The sequence below is a fragment of the Athene cunicularia genome (assembly GCF_003259725.1).
Source record: "Athene cunicularia isolate RWA chromosome 9 unlocalized genomic scaffold, athCun1 chr9_part1, whole genome shotgun sequence".
NCBI classification, from domain to species: Eukaryota; Metazoa; Chordata; class Aves; order Strigiformes; family Strigidae; genus Athene; species Athene cunicularia.
The window spans coordinates 10,052,047-10,071,192 of record NW_020799110.1 but is presented as its reverse complement, the minus strand read 5'-3'; the positions used below and the strand labels follow the sequence as shown (position 1 = coordinate 10,071,192).

The 19,146-nt window shown below is 40.9% G+C and overlaps 2 protein-coding genes across 16 annotated transcripts in view; one reads left to right on the top strand and one right to left on the bottom strand.

Annotated features, from left to right (window-relative positions):
- B3GNT5 (UDP-GlcNAc:betaGal beta-1,3-N-acetylglucosaminyltransferase 5) overlaps positions 1-1,391 on the bottom strand; it is a 20,234-nt gene extending 18,843 nt beyond the window's left edge. The window contains exon 1 of the mRNA XM_026854550.1: positions 593-1,391. The gene's annotated coding sequence lies outside the window, so the exon portion shown is untranslated. The remainder of the gene's footprint in view (positions 1-592) is intronic.
- Positions 1-19,146, top strand: part of MCF2L2 (MCF.2 cell line derived transforming sequence-like 2) — a 181,072-nt gene that overhangs the window by 112,389 nt on the left and 49,537 nt on the right. The gene's annotated exons all lie outside the window — the stretch shown is intronic.

The following is a 19,146-nucleotide window of genomic DNA, read 5'->3' as shown; positions in this document are numbered from 1 at the left end:
AGTGCTTGAGTAGCTGCGAGTTGTACCTCCACGGCTCGGGGGATGAGAAAGACCCTGAAAAAAACACCAAAAATTTCCGAGTTTTTTCTTCTTTTTTTAAAGAATATAACCGACTGCCAGGCATTAATCAGAGTCTGAGGGGGAATCTGCTAGGCGGCTACACAAAAGAGACCTTAAAACGGCGGTGAAGTTTGGGTTTTGTTTATCACACAAGTTTGAAATCCCAACCCCCGACAAAACCCTTCTTTAGGAGAGGAGCAAGGCGATCGCGTACGGAGTTCGTGGATACGGTCTGTAGCAAAAACCTTTTAAACAAAGCAGATGGAAAACTTGTTTGTCCAAAGCATGGAACCGCAATTCCAGAAAGGCGGATAAGTGAGACACCCTCCTCCCCTGCATAAACCAGCACTTAACGATCCCCGAAGTCAGACAGAGGAAAAAAAGCGTTTAGGAAAACAAGGTATTTTCGCTAATTTTAATTACCCAGCTACTCGCTTCACACGTGAGGAACGAACGACCCGAGTACTCTTCGCAAGCGAACAGACTTCGCGAAGGGGGGACGGGGGGCGCCCCGCGAACCCCCGTACCTCACCGAAGCCGTGGGCAGGGACCGCTCTCCGCTCGCTTCCTCCGCGGGAAGAGGACTCGCCCCGCCGCAGCCGGCGCCCAGCCCGCACTCGGGGCCGCCTCATTCACCAGCAGCATATAGGATCCCTCGGCCCCGGGAGCCAATGGGCTCCACCTCCTCCTCCTCTTCCTCCTCCTCCTCCTCCTCCTCTCCCTCTGCTCTCCTCCCTCCCCCCCCGCCGAACCTTACAGGCGCTCCGGGCTTAGCCGTGGATTCCCGACGCTCTTCTCAGATGTCCCACTGTTTATAGACACCCTGCCCGCCTGCGGCACTGGGTGCCTTTGGGATTATCCATACTCCCGGTGTACCAGATGGGTGCGATGTTTTTTTTTTCCTCTTCCTCTCTGCCGAGGAGGTGGTGAGGGTGAGGTTGCAGTGTGGGGAAACAGTGTCTTGCAGTGACACTCAAAGTGCTAAAACTAATGTTTCTTAGAAGTTCGAAGTTATATCTTTAAAATATTTTAGGGGACACGATAAAACTTCAGCTAATTGCTGCTCTACGTCTCCGAGGTGCTAAATAACATATTGTGGCTGGTTAGTTTGTAGGTCACAATGAAACGTTTATTTCCCTTTCTTGTTGGAAATCTTCAGAGACGGAAGGAAGAGTGGGTTTTAGGGGGTTTTTCTCTTCCACCCTCCCCACAAACCTTGGTGACTTTTTTGCATCATCTTGAGGGGAATGCCAGATTCGCTGAAGTACATCAGTAAGTCAATCTCTGTGGTCAGTAGACCGAGATGGAAGTATTTAAAAAAACAAACCAAGGTAAGCACTATAAACATACCCTTCATTAAATGCACTTTTGCAATACTTTTGTAAAGATAAAAACGAGGTTTAAAAAAAAAAAAAAAAAAGCTCATTCAAATGAAGTTGAAAAGCCACTATAACCCTGTGCCTCTATGGTTTATTGGAAATCTGAGATTTCTCACTGAACATAAGTATCAAACACAAGCCCGTTGTGTATCTTCCATTCTTTCACATGAGTGTGATTGATCTGAATCATTCCTGACCTCATCACTGACTTCATAGAAAGGTAACTATTGAATGTCATGACAATTAGTGTCTGTTTGTCACTTTAACAACCATAAACCTGACAACATCTTTGTGAGGTGAGGAGTTGTTTTCTTTTCGCACACAAGAGAGAAAATCAGAGATAGGAATACTGTTGTCAAGGGCACCCAGCAAGAGCAGAGCAAGGGTAAAACCTGAGCAGTTAAAATCCCACGGAAGGATGTGTTGCTTTGTAATACAGATTTTGTTTAGGGAAACTTCAAGGCCTAAGGATTTTTTCGCTTGATCTCTTCGTTCTCTTGTTGTATGTGTTAGTATGACTAAACACTTTACAGCAGCCTTCCCAGATTTCTCTTCGTCTGTTTGATTCTTCAGTAAGACAAAATATAATTCTTTATGATTGGCAGTTCATCCTAGCAGGAGAAGCTTGTAGATCATGTGCAAATTTGGCATGTTATCTAGGCAGTGTTTAAATAACAGTAGAAATAACCTTATAAACAAAGCATCATTCATTTTTATCACCAACACAGTAATTGCTGATTCCTTCCCCAGTTCATGAATGGGTTGTTTTTTTTTTTCTAACTTTATTCTTCATTCTTTTAGGTGTCATCCCATTCAAGCATTTTATCAGTGATAAAATGGTCCCTTTCAGAATGTGGAATTCTCAAGGATAGATATTTAAAATGCTTTAGAGCACCGATTTCTTGGCAGGTGATACCAGTTTTTCCTGTTTTCATTTTCAGTTGATATTGGTAAACCAAGTAAGAAAAAAAAATAGCAGCTGGATTATTCCTTCCACAACTAACTGTAAAAAAAACCAAAACACACTAGGAATGATTCATTTATGCTTCAACCAAATACAACTATAAGCATGCAATTCTAACTTAGTATTTTTAATGTGTAGGAGGCCAACTTGCCAAACACAAGCATGAAAAAAATCTCAACTTGGAGCCTTCCAAAGTAAAATGCTCCAAAGGCATTTAAAAATTAAAACATTTCTATGTTATCTGTGTCTTGATAATACAGTTTCCAGAAAATACAGCTTCAAGGAGTCACATTTTCCAAATCAGGACATAGTTTTAAAATTTAAGATATGTGTATGAGGAAACATGATTCAGACATAATTAAAAAATTCTAAGAACTAGGTCCATAGAAAGCAAAGTCAGAAGTCTTTAAATTATTGAGCAAAAGTGACTGCTTCTAATCAGCACGACAAATAGACTTGGTTAAGTGTGACTCAGTTTGTCTTACAGTTGGGTCCACTTTTCTCCTGAAAAGTGACATCCACTCAAAGGATGAACAGCCTTTCATTTATGCTCATTAATTCCCCATCTTGGTTGATCTAATTTTTCCCCAATTTAAAAGAAGCATCTCTGTCAGTGAAGTAAGCAGGCTTCATCCTGCTTCTGACCTGAAATTACAATGGGAGAGTTTCTATTTGTATCACTTCAGGGATTTTATTTTGCAGTAATAAATTAAAAAAAAAAAAAAAAGAACTTATTGTCTTTTTTAAAAAAAAAAATCCAAAATCCTGTTAGTGTCATATCCTCTGTTGAGGTAAAAACTTATTTAGAAATAAAGCTTCATGTCTTCTCTTGCGCTAGTAATGTTGTTAATGTTCTTTTAGAACATTACCAGCATTTGTTTATAAATTAAATCTTTAACACCCCATCCCAGCCATATCTTGTTCACTTTGGCCCCAGCCCTGACAGAGATGCATAGTAGGTTGCATATCTAAACCAAGAGAAAAGGAAAGAGCACTATTCAAGCACGCTATTCTAAAAAGCCCTTTTGACATCTTTTTCTCTGGGAAACGCCTACTCAGCGTGTGAATCACACTCTGTCATGCTCTGCTACAGCGCACACAGGTCTTCAGAGGTGTTTAGAGAGCAGAGTTTGTTGGTGTAAGGGCTGACACTTGAGAAGTGATGCAGGAGGGTACAGTAGCATGCTTGCAGCAGTGGGATTTCAGACAGGCTGCTCCCTTGTATGCATACAGCCATCTGGCACAGTTGGCCTCACCTCTGGCTGGAGACTTCAGGCCCTATTTCAGCTTAGATAATGAGTTGAGAAGATTCAACAGGGGAGAAATACCTAGATGTTACAATTTTGTAGAGTGAATTGCAAGTGCTGCAGATTTGTGTTAGGCTGCTCTGCTATTCGTGTTTCCGGCTCTCGGTGTGAGCCATGTCCTTTAGCTATTCTTGCCCAGTGGGACAGAACGGTAGGAGTCATTTGTTTCTAGAAAAGAAAACGTAATACAGAAGCCTGCTTACCAGTTAAGTATTTTTATAAGGACGTTGGGGTCAGAGATCTGTCATTTAATGGTTCTGAGCCTTTTCGTCTACGTGGAGCCCTGACAAAGTCACCCAGTGCTCTCTGAGGGGTTGTGGAGTGCCTCTGGCCCAGCTGCTGCCTTCTTCATCACACAGATCCATTCCAACAGGATGACCTGCATGATCAAACAGCAGTTGTGTGCCCCGGCTGTTGCATCCAGTGCAACCCAGTATACAGAGCCTGAGTTTAAGATTCAGGGGAGGAGGTATTTGATTGATGTTCAAGATCGATGATCAAGACACAGATAACATAGAAATGTTTTAATTTTTAAATGCCTTTGGAGCATTTTACTTTGGAAGGCTCCAAGTTGAGATTTTTTTCATGCTTGTGTTTGGCAAGTTGGCCTCCTACACATTAAAAATACTAAGTTAGAATTAATTTTTAAATCCAGAAGCACAGTTCTGTTTGATAAGCCAAACCGGCACCCTCCATTCCAAAATCATAATTCTGGACTCTCATTGCCTTTACAGTCAGGTGGTCTTTGTAACTCTCTCGTTACATCATATTCTAAGTGAGAGCCTTTTGGCTTGCGTTTTCAAATCTTTCTGTGTATCCATGAGATGTTTCTTTTATGAGAAATCCAATGGTCTTTCATAATCACATGACTCTGAATTTAGACTGTAAGTATGAGATAGTTGGACATTTTTGATAAAATCACAAAGAGGGCAATCCTTTCTAGTTCGTTTACACAAGTGGCTGTAGGCAGCTTGTATAGATGTTATTGTAGCAAACTGACCGAAGTTCATGGGGTCCTTATTACTGCACTCCTTAGTATCTTAGACGCATTAACTAGAATAGTGTGATATTTTGCAATTTGTTTTCAACTGTTATTATGGGGAGCTGATTTGGTATCATTTTATGAAAGGAAATCTGATTCATAGGTCTGTTCTGATTATAGTTTCACAATCAGACTAAACTCATTCAGGGCTGCTGCTACTCTCCTATCCTTCTCTTTCCGCATGCCCACCAGATGTAGTCTGTTTGTATTCCTTGTGCAGCTGCAACTGTGCAGCTAGTATGACTTTTTTTCTTTTTGTGAAGTTAGTTTTGAGTTGGGTCAACTCATCTTGCTCACTGGTTTATCTGAGTGTCCATGCTGGTGTACAGTTGCTGTCAAATGCAAGGGAGGGGGCAGGATGGAGTGGCTGGGAGCGTGCAAAAGGACATATTTATTCCTTCACAGTTGTGGAGTGGATAAACTGATCAAGAAACTGCATCCAACAAGTTTATATTGATCCCCAGCAGATACAAAATGGAATTTCCTGTAAATCAGAATATTTTCTGGTTGTTTGGTATTGGATCAGATTCACCCATCATTTTTCTAGTCCGTCTTGCAACAAGGGCTGGGAGACCTTGTTAGTCAATGTTAGTGCTTCCCACTGAAAACACGGAACTATGACATGTTGCTGGACTTTCTGACCACAGCTTAACCCTTTTCATGAGATGCCTCCAGATCTTGCACATGGTGTTGGTGGTAACAGTGGGTCATCAATGTGGCCTTGACAGTGATCACTTATGAGCACAGCAACATGTATCTTGAAGCTGTAGGTGTGCAGAGGCAGTGGCAGGAGTTGCAGTAATGTTACTTGTGTCTGATCTTCATTCATGTCTATTACTGCTGAATAATAAGCTGGAAAACTGCAAGGCATTTCTGGTTTGGTGCTCAGATGTGGGATGTCATGTAAGTGGCATACTCTCTGCTTTCTAAATTAACTTCTCATGAGACTGTAAACTCTCCTAGAGCTTATATTCAGATAGAATTAACTTAATGAATGACCAGCTCTAGGGTTTAGAGTCAGAGGTATCATGTGACTTAAATGAAAGTGAGTCAAGTTTAAGAATATGGGATGGCCCTACCTATCACATGTGCACGGAGCAGTTCTGTATACATGTAAAACAGCCTCCAATCGTGTACACAGTCCAAACTCATGGTTTGTCCTCTGAACATGCACATTAAGCTTGCTTTACATGCTGAGGACATCTGTAGAGCACCTGGCATCACTACTTCTGCACACCAGCAGCCAGCTGTCACTTTGCAGTCACATCCCAGAGTATGCAACTTGCAGGTCTATGCCTGAAGGTTCTTGTACCCTTAAAATGACAGGTTCCAAATGCAGATTTGGATATGATTCAAATTTAAGAGTACTTTAAGTTCAGTGTATATTAAGATATTAAGATCTGGGTCAGGCCTACCCTCAGTGTTACTGATCTAACAAGGACTGGGCAGCTTCATAAATCAGGCAGAATAACTAAGTACGTCACTGAATCATCAGGTTGTGTGGGTAGAACAGGATAGTGCTTCTGCCCTGGGTGAAGAATTAGAAGCTATTTTCAGAATGAGAATATTGTGCCAGAGCCCTATTCTAAATCAGCAATAGCAAAGTTGCACTGACATTAGTTCTGGGAATTGCTAAATTTAGGTATGGACTGGTGTCAAAAATACTAGTTGCTCAGGGACTGCTACTAAAAGCTTTGGTGTCCAAGTGCTGGTTGTAATCACCAGAGCTGCGTATGGCAGGAGAGAAGGACTAAGATCCCTGATTTTATTAGCTCTTGGCCAAAGATGCAGAGCCTTTACAGAAGGCAGAGATAAATCGTTGGATCATTGAATAGATTGCGTTGGAATGGACCCAAAGACCATCTAGTCCAACCCTTCCACCATGGGTTGGGAAATCTTTCAGTAGATCAGGTTGCTGTCCAAGCTGACTTTGAACACTTACAGTGATGGGGCATCCACAACTTCTCTGGGCAAGCTGTTACAGTGTCTCAGGACCTTCATCATAAAAAATTTATTCCTCGTGTCCAATCTAAATATACCCTCTTTCAGTTTAAGACCATTGCCCCTTGTCCTGTCACTACAGGCCTTGGTAAATGGCTCTTTCTTATAAGCCCCCTTTGTATTTTGAAAGGCTGTAATAAGGTCTCCCTGGACCCTTTGCTTTTCCAGACTGAACAACCACAAAAGGGGGAGTGAGTTTCCCCTTTTATATAAGATCCATTTCAAAGATTTCCCTACAGTGTGTAAATGCAAGATGTAACAAATGTCACACTATAATATAATATAACAGAGACTTCTCTTACAGTTGAGATAAGGTGACTTTGGTGAGTGGTTGAGACCTAAGTGTTACAGTAGAACCCCAACAGCATGTAGTTCCAGTCTGATTTCCAGACTCATCAAAACTTTCAGCTGCTAGAGGGGAGGAACTTGGAGCCTACATTTTAAAAGAGAAACTGTGTTCTTAACTTTATTGTTGGGCACAGAGGACTGTTTTCTTTCACCAGACTTAATGAAAGAGCAGTCAGAAGGCGAATTTTCAAGAAGCCACTAGCCATTTCTTGTCTGCCATCATCTCTTTCAACCTTTACAAAATCTTTGTTTTCAGAGAAGTTTCCCTGTTGGGCAGATTGGCTCCAGCACTTACAACAGTAATTACAGCCTAAAGGGTTGGGAAGATCTTTGAAGTGAAGTGAAATATATGCTGCCATGTCGGAAGATCTTGCTGCTGATAGAAATGTGTGTAGAATAGCAAGAGGAGACATATTCCTACTATGGATCCAAATAGTTCTGGGAACTGAGAAAATTATTATGAACGGGAGAAAAAAAAAATCTTTTTGTTAGATTACAGTGGTTTATTGAATGTTCTGGAGGCTTCCTGAAGTCCTTGTGTCCTTGCTTCCAAAGAATCTGGGAGGTAGAGGAAAGCTGAAAGAAACACTTTCAACATTCACATGCTTTCTTACAAAATTTGCACTTAATCTAAGTATCAAAGAGGGGTAAGCAGCCACTTCTGCTATTATCTCTCATACCTGCTTGCTATTGGATACTAAGGTTATTTTAATACTCTTCAGAAATTCCAGGAATTCCTCAACTTTTTTTTCTGTGCAGTTGTTCTGCTGCCTGCTGGCTCTGGATGGGCTCCTGGAATGCAGCTGGCCACATGCACATCCTGGATGGTTGGTTTGGTTTAGGCACATGGGGACATTAGGATCAGAGGTATCTTCTGTCTTGTCCTGTGTCACAGGAATATGTGTGCTCCACTTGAAAAGCACTGGAAACTTCAGGAAGCACCTAGTCAGTGGGGGGCAATCCGTATCATCTGTTGGATGGCTACTTGCTATGCATATCCAGGACTTTAGTAAAGTCCTGTTCTCTCCCACTCCCTGATCCATCACAGGGTTTATAGAGCAGAGGCAAATAAAGGCTGCTTTGTGTTGGCCTAGGACTGGATATATCTAGTCTGAAGAAGCACGTGTGGGCCCTGAAGGCTTCTGTTTGTTTCTCCCCTAAGTGTAGCTCTATCACCTCTCCATAAAAACCTCGCTTTGTTCTGACATAGCAGGTTGACCACAGTCCTTGGCCTTTCTGTATTTGTGTGAAGGACACCTAGAAATCTCAGGTCATGTAGGCAGAAGCCAAGGAACAGAGGATGTTACTCAGTTCTCTTATCACTGCCAAGCTGATGGATGGGGAAAGAGAAGGAGAGGCACTGGTATGGTTTTATAACACCTCAGTCCAGATGGTGCCACTTTCTTTTTAAAGGGCTGCACAAGTGACAGTCTCCAGGCTAAGAAACCACTGAAACAAACTAGGAGCAATCACACCTCTTAGGGTGTAAAATACTTCAGACACAGCTCCCCAAGTATACCTGTCTTCCCTATACACCAGTTCCAATACAATTTGGTTTGAAACTGCTCTGTAGGTCAGTTAAGGAGTGCTGAGCATCTCACACCGTCATTTACAGCAGCACAAAGAGCGTGTCCTGTTGCCCAATTGGAATGTCAGCGCCTTGCACCGAGGGTGGGCTGATCTAAGTAATTGTGTGGTTTGCAGGACAGTAGCAGACAGGACATAGAAGATGGGAGATCCTTCAGTCCTTTGTAGCTACTGATGCAATGGAGCAGTGATTTATCATCTGCACTGTTCAGTAAATCACCAACTGACTTTATTTCCTGCTGCTCACTAACCAGGAATATAACAACCAGGTTTGGAAGATTTGTGACATATTCATGTATAGAATGCTGTGTTTACTTCTGAAAATTCACTTAGGTTTTTTCATCCAGCAGGAACATTCTTTCCTCACACGGGTCTTAACAGGAATTCTGTTCGATATAGTATCACTTGTCTGTCAAGCAGATCCTCTGCAAAGTTCCTGTGTGTATCCAGATTATTCAATACACTGTTGTCTTTGTAGCCTCTAGTTGGAAGGCACTGATGCTTTATTTGCATTTCTATTTATTGCAAACTTGTCTTCAAATGCTGTTCCCTGGTTAATAGTCATGTTGGACATACTAGTATGGACAATATTGCCTTTATGTCATCTGACCTGAATTAGAGCTAAATAACGTGGCAGTGAGTGTGTTATTCTTGGTAAAAATGCATAGGTTCTGTTTGTCTGTGCTGGGTGCCCCACTTGTACTCCCAGGCCAGACTTACTGTGTGAGTAGAGCACACCAAGAGCTCCAGCCTCTCTAATAGCTCTGCCTGGCATGGTGTGCTCTTACCTCTGACCCAGATTAATGCTGAGGAGAAAGCATGACACACAAAAAAAGGATGTGTTTGCTCCTTAGCCATGGCAGTTCACAATTTACTGATGTAATCGTGCCAAGAAGAGATTAACTAAAGCAGAATATGTGTTCCAGCTGCTCCCATAAACTCCATTTTAGCTTGTCAGGATTTTCTTTCCCTGTTCCGTTCCCATTTTCATGTGACTACTACCTGGTTGATTTACCCCAAGCCCCACAGAATAGTGATTCTTGAGGATGTTTAAAAGCAGCGTATATCCAAAGATCTACCAGAGCTCGGGCAGAAGTACCGTAGATTTTAAGTCTGGCACAATGCTGTGTCCTATTACAGGGAGAAGCAGATTTTGCAGGTTGGAGTCTCCTTAAGGTCATATCTCAGACTGAAATCATAGAATTATTTAGGTTGGAAAGGACCTTTAAGATCATTGAGTCCAACTGTTAACCTAGCACTGCCAAGTCCACCACTAAACCATGTCCCTAAGTGCCACATCTGCACGTTTTTTAAACTCCTCCCGGGATGGTGACTCCACCACCCTGGGCAGCCTGTTCATAGGCTCTAGGCGTCTTCATCAAATCTAATCCCTCTCTTCCAAGTGCAACATTCACTTCCCTAGTCTGCACTCTCCAATATAAACTCAGGGCTGGCTGTAAAATCAGTTCTTATTAATTTTAATAATAAAACTAATTCCTCATTCTAACCAAATGGCCTTCCAAAGTCTCGCAGAATAAAGCTATCAAAGGCAGATCTGCTGTGAGAATCAAATCCACTGTAGCTCTTCTCTACCTCCAGCAGTGGGCCCTTCAGGATAGTATTTGTGTTGCCATTTTCATGAAGTAAACAATAATTTTGTGTCCCAATCCAGAATGGCTCTGCCCAGCACAAAAGGTCCTTGCAGGGCCAGGATTAGGATGAGCGAGTACCACAGGCGTGAGAGATGCTAGTTGTACCACCTAACGGAGGTGCTCTGGAGTAGGAGATTAGGGCGGTGTAGGAATCTGTACCTAGCAGAGTCGCATCTGCCTGAATCCTTTGTCATACCAGCTCAGCAAGGATACCCGCCTGAGAGTACACAGAATTTTGGAGAGAGGCTGTGGGCACGTTTGGGGTTTACTTAGAGCCTGAGCTCTAGCAGTCAACATGAATTCTCAGTATAAATAGTCCACATTAAGCTTCCTTTAACGTACTTTTTGGTTTTATTTTTTTGGTCTTGTCCAAAAATTTTCAGTTTTTACCACTGTAACTTTTGCTTTTATTTAAAAAGCCCTTTTTCAAATGCCATGCTTTACCATTCTGTGTGGGAAAATCCACAGCACTGTCAGCCTTTATCAGATTTCTTGCTCAATGAGGTCAACTGGTATTTGGATATTATTGTATCGTGTCTACAAACGAATGGAAAAAGTACACTGCATGTAAACTGAAAGTGGTTTCTGTCTTAAAAGTCAAGTTGAGCCTAGAAAAAAATTGTTGCAAAAGTGAGAAACTGTTACATATCTAGAGATCTTTTACCTGGTCTATTTCCAACTTTTAAGAAAAAAGCATCTAGGAAAGAAATGGCTTCCAGGACACAGGAACCCTGGGAATTTTCCACAATGATAGGACATGCAAAATCTAGAGTGCTTTATTTTAGAGGTCTTATCTTTTGGTTATAATCTGTGACTGTATGTTCTAGTCCTTACTGGTTAGAAACAAGTAAAAGGGTAAATCTCAACATTAATTTATTAGTAAACTTTATTTAATTTTGATACATATATGTATATATTTATATTTTTATGTTTTTATATTTTAAAAAGCAGTGATCTTCCTTTGCTGGCTGGTAAACTTGAGTGTCCCTAATGATTTCAGTTTAGCAGATTAAATCCATTCTTAGGCAAGTATAGTGAAGAATTATTTCTTTTTCCCCGTCTTCATTTTAAGTCCTTTATGCAATATACTTTGCTGTAGTAGATTAAGGATCCAGCTGTACTAGATCTGCCTGGCCCTAAAAATCAGGTTTCCTTTTGATTGGATAGTATTTCTAAGGAAGAATACTGAAATGTGAGGCATTAATTTAATTCTGTGGCCTATATGTAAATACTCATAACCTCAAGCAAGCAAACAATGCTAAGAAGTTACATGGAAGTCTCCACAGTATGGGAGCAACTGGTTAACCTGCGATGTCACAGTTACATGCAGGTATTTTACAAGCATATTGTGTGTCAAGTAGCTTGTACAGATCACGATCTGCTAGCAACCTATTGCAATCTACTAAAATACGGCCTAGTACTAATTCCACTTATCAGTTACATTAGTGGCAAATTTGATCTATAAATTATTCACCTGCTTTTAGCTAATTGATTACTCAACGCTGAGATATCACCGGTCTGAATATAACTTTATCATCAAATAGAAATGGTGCAGCTGCAGGGTTAAAGGACTGAATTCACAAGGTGGGCCCGATGGGTAGTTCACAAATAGGGGTAGTTGACGAATATTTACCCTGCTAATTGGCACCTATTTTTGACCTACAGTAAGGACCAGTCTGCAGCACCCACATCGTCTAAAGCTAGCTCAGGTCTGTGTAGAGAGCTGCATCATTTCAGTGTAGATGCACGGCTGAGATGAGAAACAACTCATTTGACTTTTAGTCCTCTATTCATATTATTCCTTTCTGTAGGTGATTTAATTAATTTGCCTCTCCATTAACAACTCTGTTCTGGTTCCTATAATGTAGGTCAACTAATTAAGATATATAAAAATATTTCCCCAAGGTAATTTGTTTTGGGAACAATGAATGTGGGACAATTCCTTATATGTGAAGAGATCAGATCATTTCAGATGAAGCAAAATACTATAAATGGTGACTTCAGTCACAGAAATATATTTCTAATAAAGATACAGTCCTTGTGCTCAAAAGAACTTCCATAATAATGAACAAATCCATTTGGCATTGTAGCAGAGTAGGATCACCTAGGCAGCCAATTACAATCTCTTCAGTAGGGGCACTAATTTTCAGATGAGATGGAGCGTACTACCTAAATTCCTTGTGCTTCTTCAAGTTAGTTAGCTGGGGTTCATCTGCAGCCATGAAATGGGCTTTAAGAACAATCACTGTTCTTTAAAAGCATTGCTCTTTCATTTGGAGAAAAATAAAAGAGGAATATGTGTCAGAGAAATCAGAAGGGTTTTCTGTATCAGCTAACAAATATAAAGTTCCATTCAAACTAATGTTCTTACGTCCAGAATGATCTTTTATTCCACTTTAGGATGTAAAGTACAGTGACTGACTCATTACTTAAATTTCACTTGAGCTGTTGCACAATCATTTCAGTTGAAAATACTTTTCAACTGGAAAAGGCACTTTTAGCACTGTGAGAAATGAAAAAAAATTCCTCTTAAAAGTAATTATGTAAGTGGAATGGAAGTTTCCTCTACGCAGCAGGTGATGTGCTGTCATTTCTTTTGATTCCATAGCACAGAGATAATTTTGAGATTTTAAGATTGAACCAGTTGTAGAATTTCTTGTAGCAATTTCTAATTCGAAACTGGATGTGCTATTTATTGCTGATTATATTTCCACCGGGACAGTGAGATTTTCACTATCTACGACCTAGATACCATCTCAAAGGAGATACCATTGCAAAAAATATAATTTCATTATATTTTATTTACATTCAGAAACAGAAATTTGACAACACTTAAGACTAACCATGGTGTTAGGCCAATAAAGGCTTTACCACTGTGCTCAATTTTGCAAACCAGTAGATTTTTCACTCTTACTTCTCTTATGTCCAATGTTGATGTTAATTCTAAGTGTATGTGTCCATTGCACTGCACACACTTCTGTTCAGTCCTTTCTCTTGTTTTAGAAGCCTCAGGTATTAAAAGAGCCAGTATTTTCAATTTAAGTAGGTCTCTATCTTAAGTAGATATATATATATATATATGTGATGTTTATTTTATTTTTATTGATTTAATAAATTCCATGGAGTATTTTGCTCTTGCACACTGGTATTCTGCTGTTTCAGCTGTTGAAAATACTAACTTTTTATCTTCCAGACACTGTGTTTTTGCAAGACAGATATGGAGTACCCATGCACAAGTGCCACTTTTGCTGGCTCCACATCAGTCATGCAGACAGGGTGTGTGCAGCATAATAATTTTGGAGCACCAGTTATGTTTTATGGGTGTTGGTTTGTTGGGAGTTTTTTTCAGAAAAGCTCACTGGTTTAATTCGATCTGATGGCTCCAGTTCCTCTCTGGGGAAAAGACTCCTTACCAAGACAGGCACCTGTGATAGCAAATCCTGGCAGGGAAACAAGATCTGTGGATGGAAGTGAGCCAGTGAGTTTGTTAGAAGAGAAGCACAGCTATGGAAACAAAAAAATCCTGAATTAGTTTTGTGTTGCCATCCGAGCAGGATGCACAAGTAGTAACTGTATGAGCAGAAAGCCATTGAGATTTAGCCAGAGGAGATATTAATAACTTGTGGTAGTCTCTAAATATTATTTCTGCTTAGCATCTCATTTTATTTGATAGAAATTTTTAAGGTAGCACATATCACAACAGAGAAACCATCTGGCACTGCTCGTCCCAGAATTATTGTGATACAGACCTGCATAATGACCTGACACACCTGGGGAAGTCGGCCAGCCATTCAATTATGTTTCCTTTTTCTTCTGTTATTAAGGAAGAAGAAAGGAGGAAGAGTTATTAATATATGATGGCCTGGTACATGTCTTGTTTCTGGTCACTGTGGTGAGGACCTTCCTAGTAGTGCGCTCTCAGTTGCCAGAAGCAGCCATCTCATATTATTGACTCATAAGTTTTGTTGCAACATGTTCATGCAGCACAGCATTAGTTTGTACTTGGTTAGCAACGCTGCTAGTTGCTATTTGCACAGTCCAAAGCAATATAAATAGCTACATTTGGTCTAAATGTCAGCACAGGCAGTGACAGAGAAATGCAGCAGTACAAGTGAAGGGTGCTAATTAACACCAGCATTTACTTCAGTTTCAAGGTTTCACTTACAACCTTGGCTAAAACCAAGTCTCTTCCCATGCTTTGCTGTGCTTTGTAGCTCCTACATTCTCACTCCTGTTGCAGAAAACTGGCCAGGGGAGGGGACAGGGAAAAAGCACAAAAATTTCTGCCTTGATCCTCAATTAGCTTTTTACAATCTAAGTGATGAGAGCACTAATGACAAAGTAGAAAGTTTTCCTATTACTTTCTCCTTTCTTATCATACTTATTGTGGTGGCACTGCAGTGCCTCTCAAAGCTAGGAGTCATTTCAGGTGGAAACTGGCTCAATGTGGGAGATCTTAGTAGTACTGCAGGGCCACGGGATGTCATGGTGCCAAAGCAAGAATAATCTGCCCAGAGGAAACTGATGTGAAATCATACCTGTGGGAAATGTGGTCTTAGTGTAACCAAGGCCATGATGTTTAATGAGAAACCCAGACCAATAATTTAAAGAAATGTGAACTAGTTCATGCATTTTAACTGTTTCCCATAATAAGAAGTTTCCTTTGCTGGAGGAACATCTGACAACATCACATCAGTAGGCTCGTGTGTGATCTCTCCCTGCCACACACATCCTGATTCTGCCAAGTTATGGTAGCACCAAAGGCAAAGGCCCTGCCATTTAGAGTGCTTTGCCAGGTTAGTGCTGGCTGAGCCCTCTCTGCTAGGACACATAGTAGACTCCCTCCACAGATGGAAAGTTGGCCTTGCTCTCCTGAGCAGTGTTTCATGACATTATTTCCACACCAGAAAAGCTAGTGGGTCAGGTATTAATGGGACCAGAATATTTCACCTTTAGAACTCTTCTAATCTGGTGAATCTCTTTGTGTCTTTGTGGAAGGAGTAAGTATACTCCAGTGGAATGAAGGTTTACTGGTGACAAGGATGCCTACAGATAGTACCTCAGGGATTTCTCAGACTCCATGGAAACCGGAGACCTTTAGGTCAGATGCCTGATCCTTCACTATGCATGCTGAGATGACCAACTACTTGGGAACGATCCTCGTGAGGAGCTATCCTTGTGAGAGTTGCCCATAAACTTCCGTCATCTCAGAGTTTTGTTGTCTTTGGACTACTGCCATCCAAACCTCATATTCTTGTAAAATGTCTGAAATGAAGGAACAATGGAGGGCAGAAGATTTCCCCCCTTTACTTCACACGTCCCAGCTGGACCTGTTTTTTTCTCACTTTCCAGTCACCAAGTGGAGTGTTTGGGTCACTCCTGTAATCACAATGCTGAGTTCAAAGTCGAGGCTGCAAGCTGCTTCTCTTCTGAAATTACCTGTAAATCCTCTCAGACACAGAGAACTGCAACGAGCCTGTTTAGGGGACACAATTTCTCATACTTACTGGCCAAACCGTGAGCAGTCCCTTGGCACCAAGGGCAAAATTTCAAGCCGTCCCTCCCAGCTCCAGCTCCTGTTTTCATGTTTCTCTGAAGGGAGAAGCAAATACAAAAGCAGGTGGGGTGGCAGATACATCACTGCTACATCTGCTGCTGCCTCCAAGGGAGCAGTCTGCTTATTTGGGCTAGTGAGCAGTGTGGCAGCACTGGAGGCTGGAGAAAAGCCCTCGAAAGCTGGTAGAAATCTGCATGAAACTTTGCTGTGTAGTTTAGACACGGGCACAGAAAAAAAAGAGAGACTGAATGAACTGTGAGCTGAGTTTAAAACTCTAAATATAGTAAGGGCCTGTATCTCTGGTCTGCCATTGATTAGCTTGTATTCTTCTTTTTTCTGATATGCTTTTTCATTCCTTCACTGTTTCACTTTTTGTCTAATTTGTGATACTGTTGACATGAACATTAGGGTGAACTGTGGTGCCTGTCCTTTCTTCTTAGCAGTTAGACAGACAATGGATTAGCTGCATTTGTCTTAATTCCTTATCTACAGTCCAGTGTCCTTTCTTTTTAGAAACAGTGTATGTTTTCTTTCGCAATATTAGCTTTGTTCAAATGATGGACAATGTAACGAGGACTTACGATGTAGCTGATCACCAGAAATTACTTCTAACCTAGTCATGCTTGTTGAGACCCTACAAGGAAAAAAGGGAGTTGGAAGTACTGCCTGTGACAATAGTCCTATCAATTGCTGCATCATATTTTCCTTAAACATGATACTCGCAGCAGGTGCATGCTGAGCTACCCTCACTGCCCCATGACATCCTGGATGGGATGAACGAACATTTCACCCCTCATGGCATCAGATGATGTCACTACCAGTTTTCTAGGCCATTAGACTATCTCAAATGCCATTAAACCCCTTGTGCCATATAGTGAGCATTCTGCTTCATCATTTACCAACCTAACATGCTCACACAGTCAGTGTGAAAGTATTTCCTTTATACTCTCTCAGTGCTTTCCCCCATAGCAGCAAGACACACTTAGTAGCTCTTTAATTTACTCTTCTTAAATTGCATCTTTGTCAGGGCAATTCTAAGGTCTGCGGAAGGCCCTTGACCAAGTGCACCGCTTTGTATTGTTAACAGCTTGACGAGAGAGTGATTCATGTGCAACAACCTTTAGTGTTTGAGATTCTACTGCTGTGGTTGTTATTTGGAGAGCAATTCAGGTCAGTTACTCTGGGAGCACTTTTCTCATGGCTTCGTACTGAGCGTTCCTGGTGGCTGCTGTAGCACCAACGCTGTTAGAGAGAGAAATACAGAATAACACTTTCAGCAGAATAGTGTTGTAACCATGTAAAATAGGATCTGGAGACTGTGGGGTGGGCACAGGTAGATAGATGGATAGATGGATGGATTATGCAACATCTTCAACCAGTGGAAGCCTTGGGAATAGAATTCTCACCCACCAGCACTTTGGAGAAGCGTGAGGGGTATTCTGCTCTGGGGACAGTGGGAGGCTGAAGCATACAGCTCCTGTGTTCCAAGTAGGAAATCCCAGAGATGTACTTGGCCATGGGCACTAAGAGGCAAGTGTAGGAACAGCTGTAAAGCATGTGTGCTGAGTCTGACAGAATGCTGGATGTTTGGTCAAATTCATCTTTTTTCATGTGGACACAATTTGTGGTTGGAAGAAGACTCAGTTAAAAACAAAAAACTACGACCAAAAAACCCACCAAAAAACCCTGAGCAGTGAAAGTCTTATTTAGGCAGCAAATCCTTCTATCTCACTGTGGAGAAGTATTGGAAAATGATTACATTTCATGTACAGACTCATGGTTTAGACACGTGAAGCTCTTGAACTCTAACCATGAGTTGAAGGATTACCATCATGATTTTGTCTCTGTTTCACTGTCATTGAAACCAACATGATAAAATGACTAACACCACCTTTACAGGGAGGGAAAGGGTTAGTTAGACAAGTTTTTCATATCACTTAAAAAGCTGAAGCATTTACTCTTACTATAAATCTGCGTATACAATTAGATTAAGTAATAAAACTAAATCTTCTTACAGAACTGTGTTTGATTTTACGATAACCCCATAACTACAGTGGCAGTGTTTTAGGAGTCCCACAGAACCTCCTCTAGTAAAACATTTCTTATTTGTGGTTTTTAGGGTTTTTTTTAATGCCCGAAATGGACAGCATTTCCAAACAAAATTAGGGTTAGTAAATCGATTAAAAAAACCCCAGATTTCTTACAATGGGGATTCAAGAGCTGGTACTCTATGTTCAACTAGGCTGTTAAAAAGGAAAGGCATATGTAACCATAAAAGTTCTATTTGTTTCAGTCAGTAAAAGCAAGTGCTAATGTTTGTAAAATAGTTTTTTGGACAAATGGCCCCTTAGAACATTGACTGTGCATTCATTGAAGTGACATATCTATCTCATGAGGAGTAATCTAGTACTCTGAGCATACCCCAAACATATTTTCGAGTTCAAAGGTGTGCAAATTCAGAGAAAGATGGGCAGAGCTCTTACATGGGTTAGAGTCCAATATAGCTTGGCTTTATGAGATCATGCATAGTACTGCAGAACCTTTTGCACCCGTGTTTGTTCAACAGTATTGCTTAGTCAAGAAGGGTGATACCATTTTTTCCCTATTGCTACATGAGGCTTTCCTGTGCATAAATATCTCAATTTGAGGTCAATGTGGAGGTTAACTAACTGGAGTCAGTACTCCTGGAATGCGCAAGGGTACAGCCCTGACCCATTTCCCTACCTTGTGGTAGACACTCTGCAATTTTGTCTTTACTTAAGGTGTTAAGGCAAGATACCTATGAAATCCTAGTTATTTTATAACAAAAATTGAAACAGTATGGGTCAGTTGAAGGGAAGGTCTAGTTTTCTCAGTATTTATAATGTTTATCAAGTAGAGGTCTATAGAGCAGTAAACATCTATGAGACCAGAGTAAGTGGTCCCCACCTAGCCTGCAAAACTGTGTTGCCTTGAAAAAGACTAGGTAAATGTGAAGAAAATCAATTAATCTATTTTAGTAACCTAGTAAGTAAGGTTTCGTTCACTGCTTTTGCATTTCAGACTGCCTGAAATGTGAGTATTTTTCTTCCAAATGCCTGACTATACCATTTAAAGAAGTCTTTATCAGAAGTGGGATTGATTTATTAATCTCAAAAAGGACATCCTAAAAAATGCTGAGGATGACAAAATCCTCTTACAGTGGATGCAACAGTGTAAAGGCTGTTCATGATACAAAGGGCTGATGGGGTCTAGCTGATTACATGACTG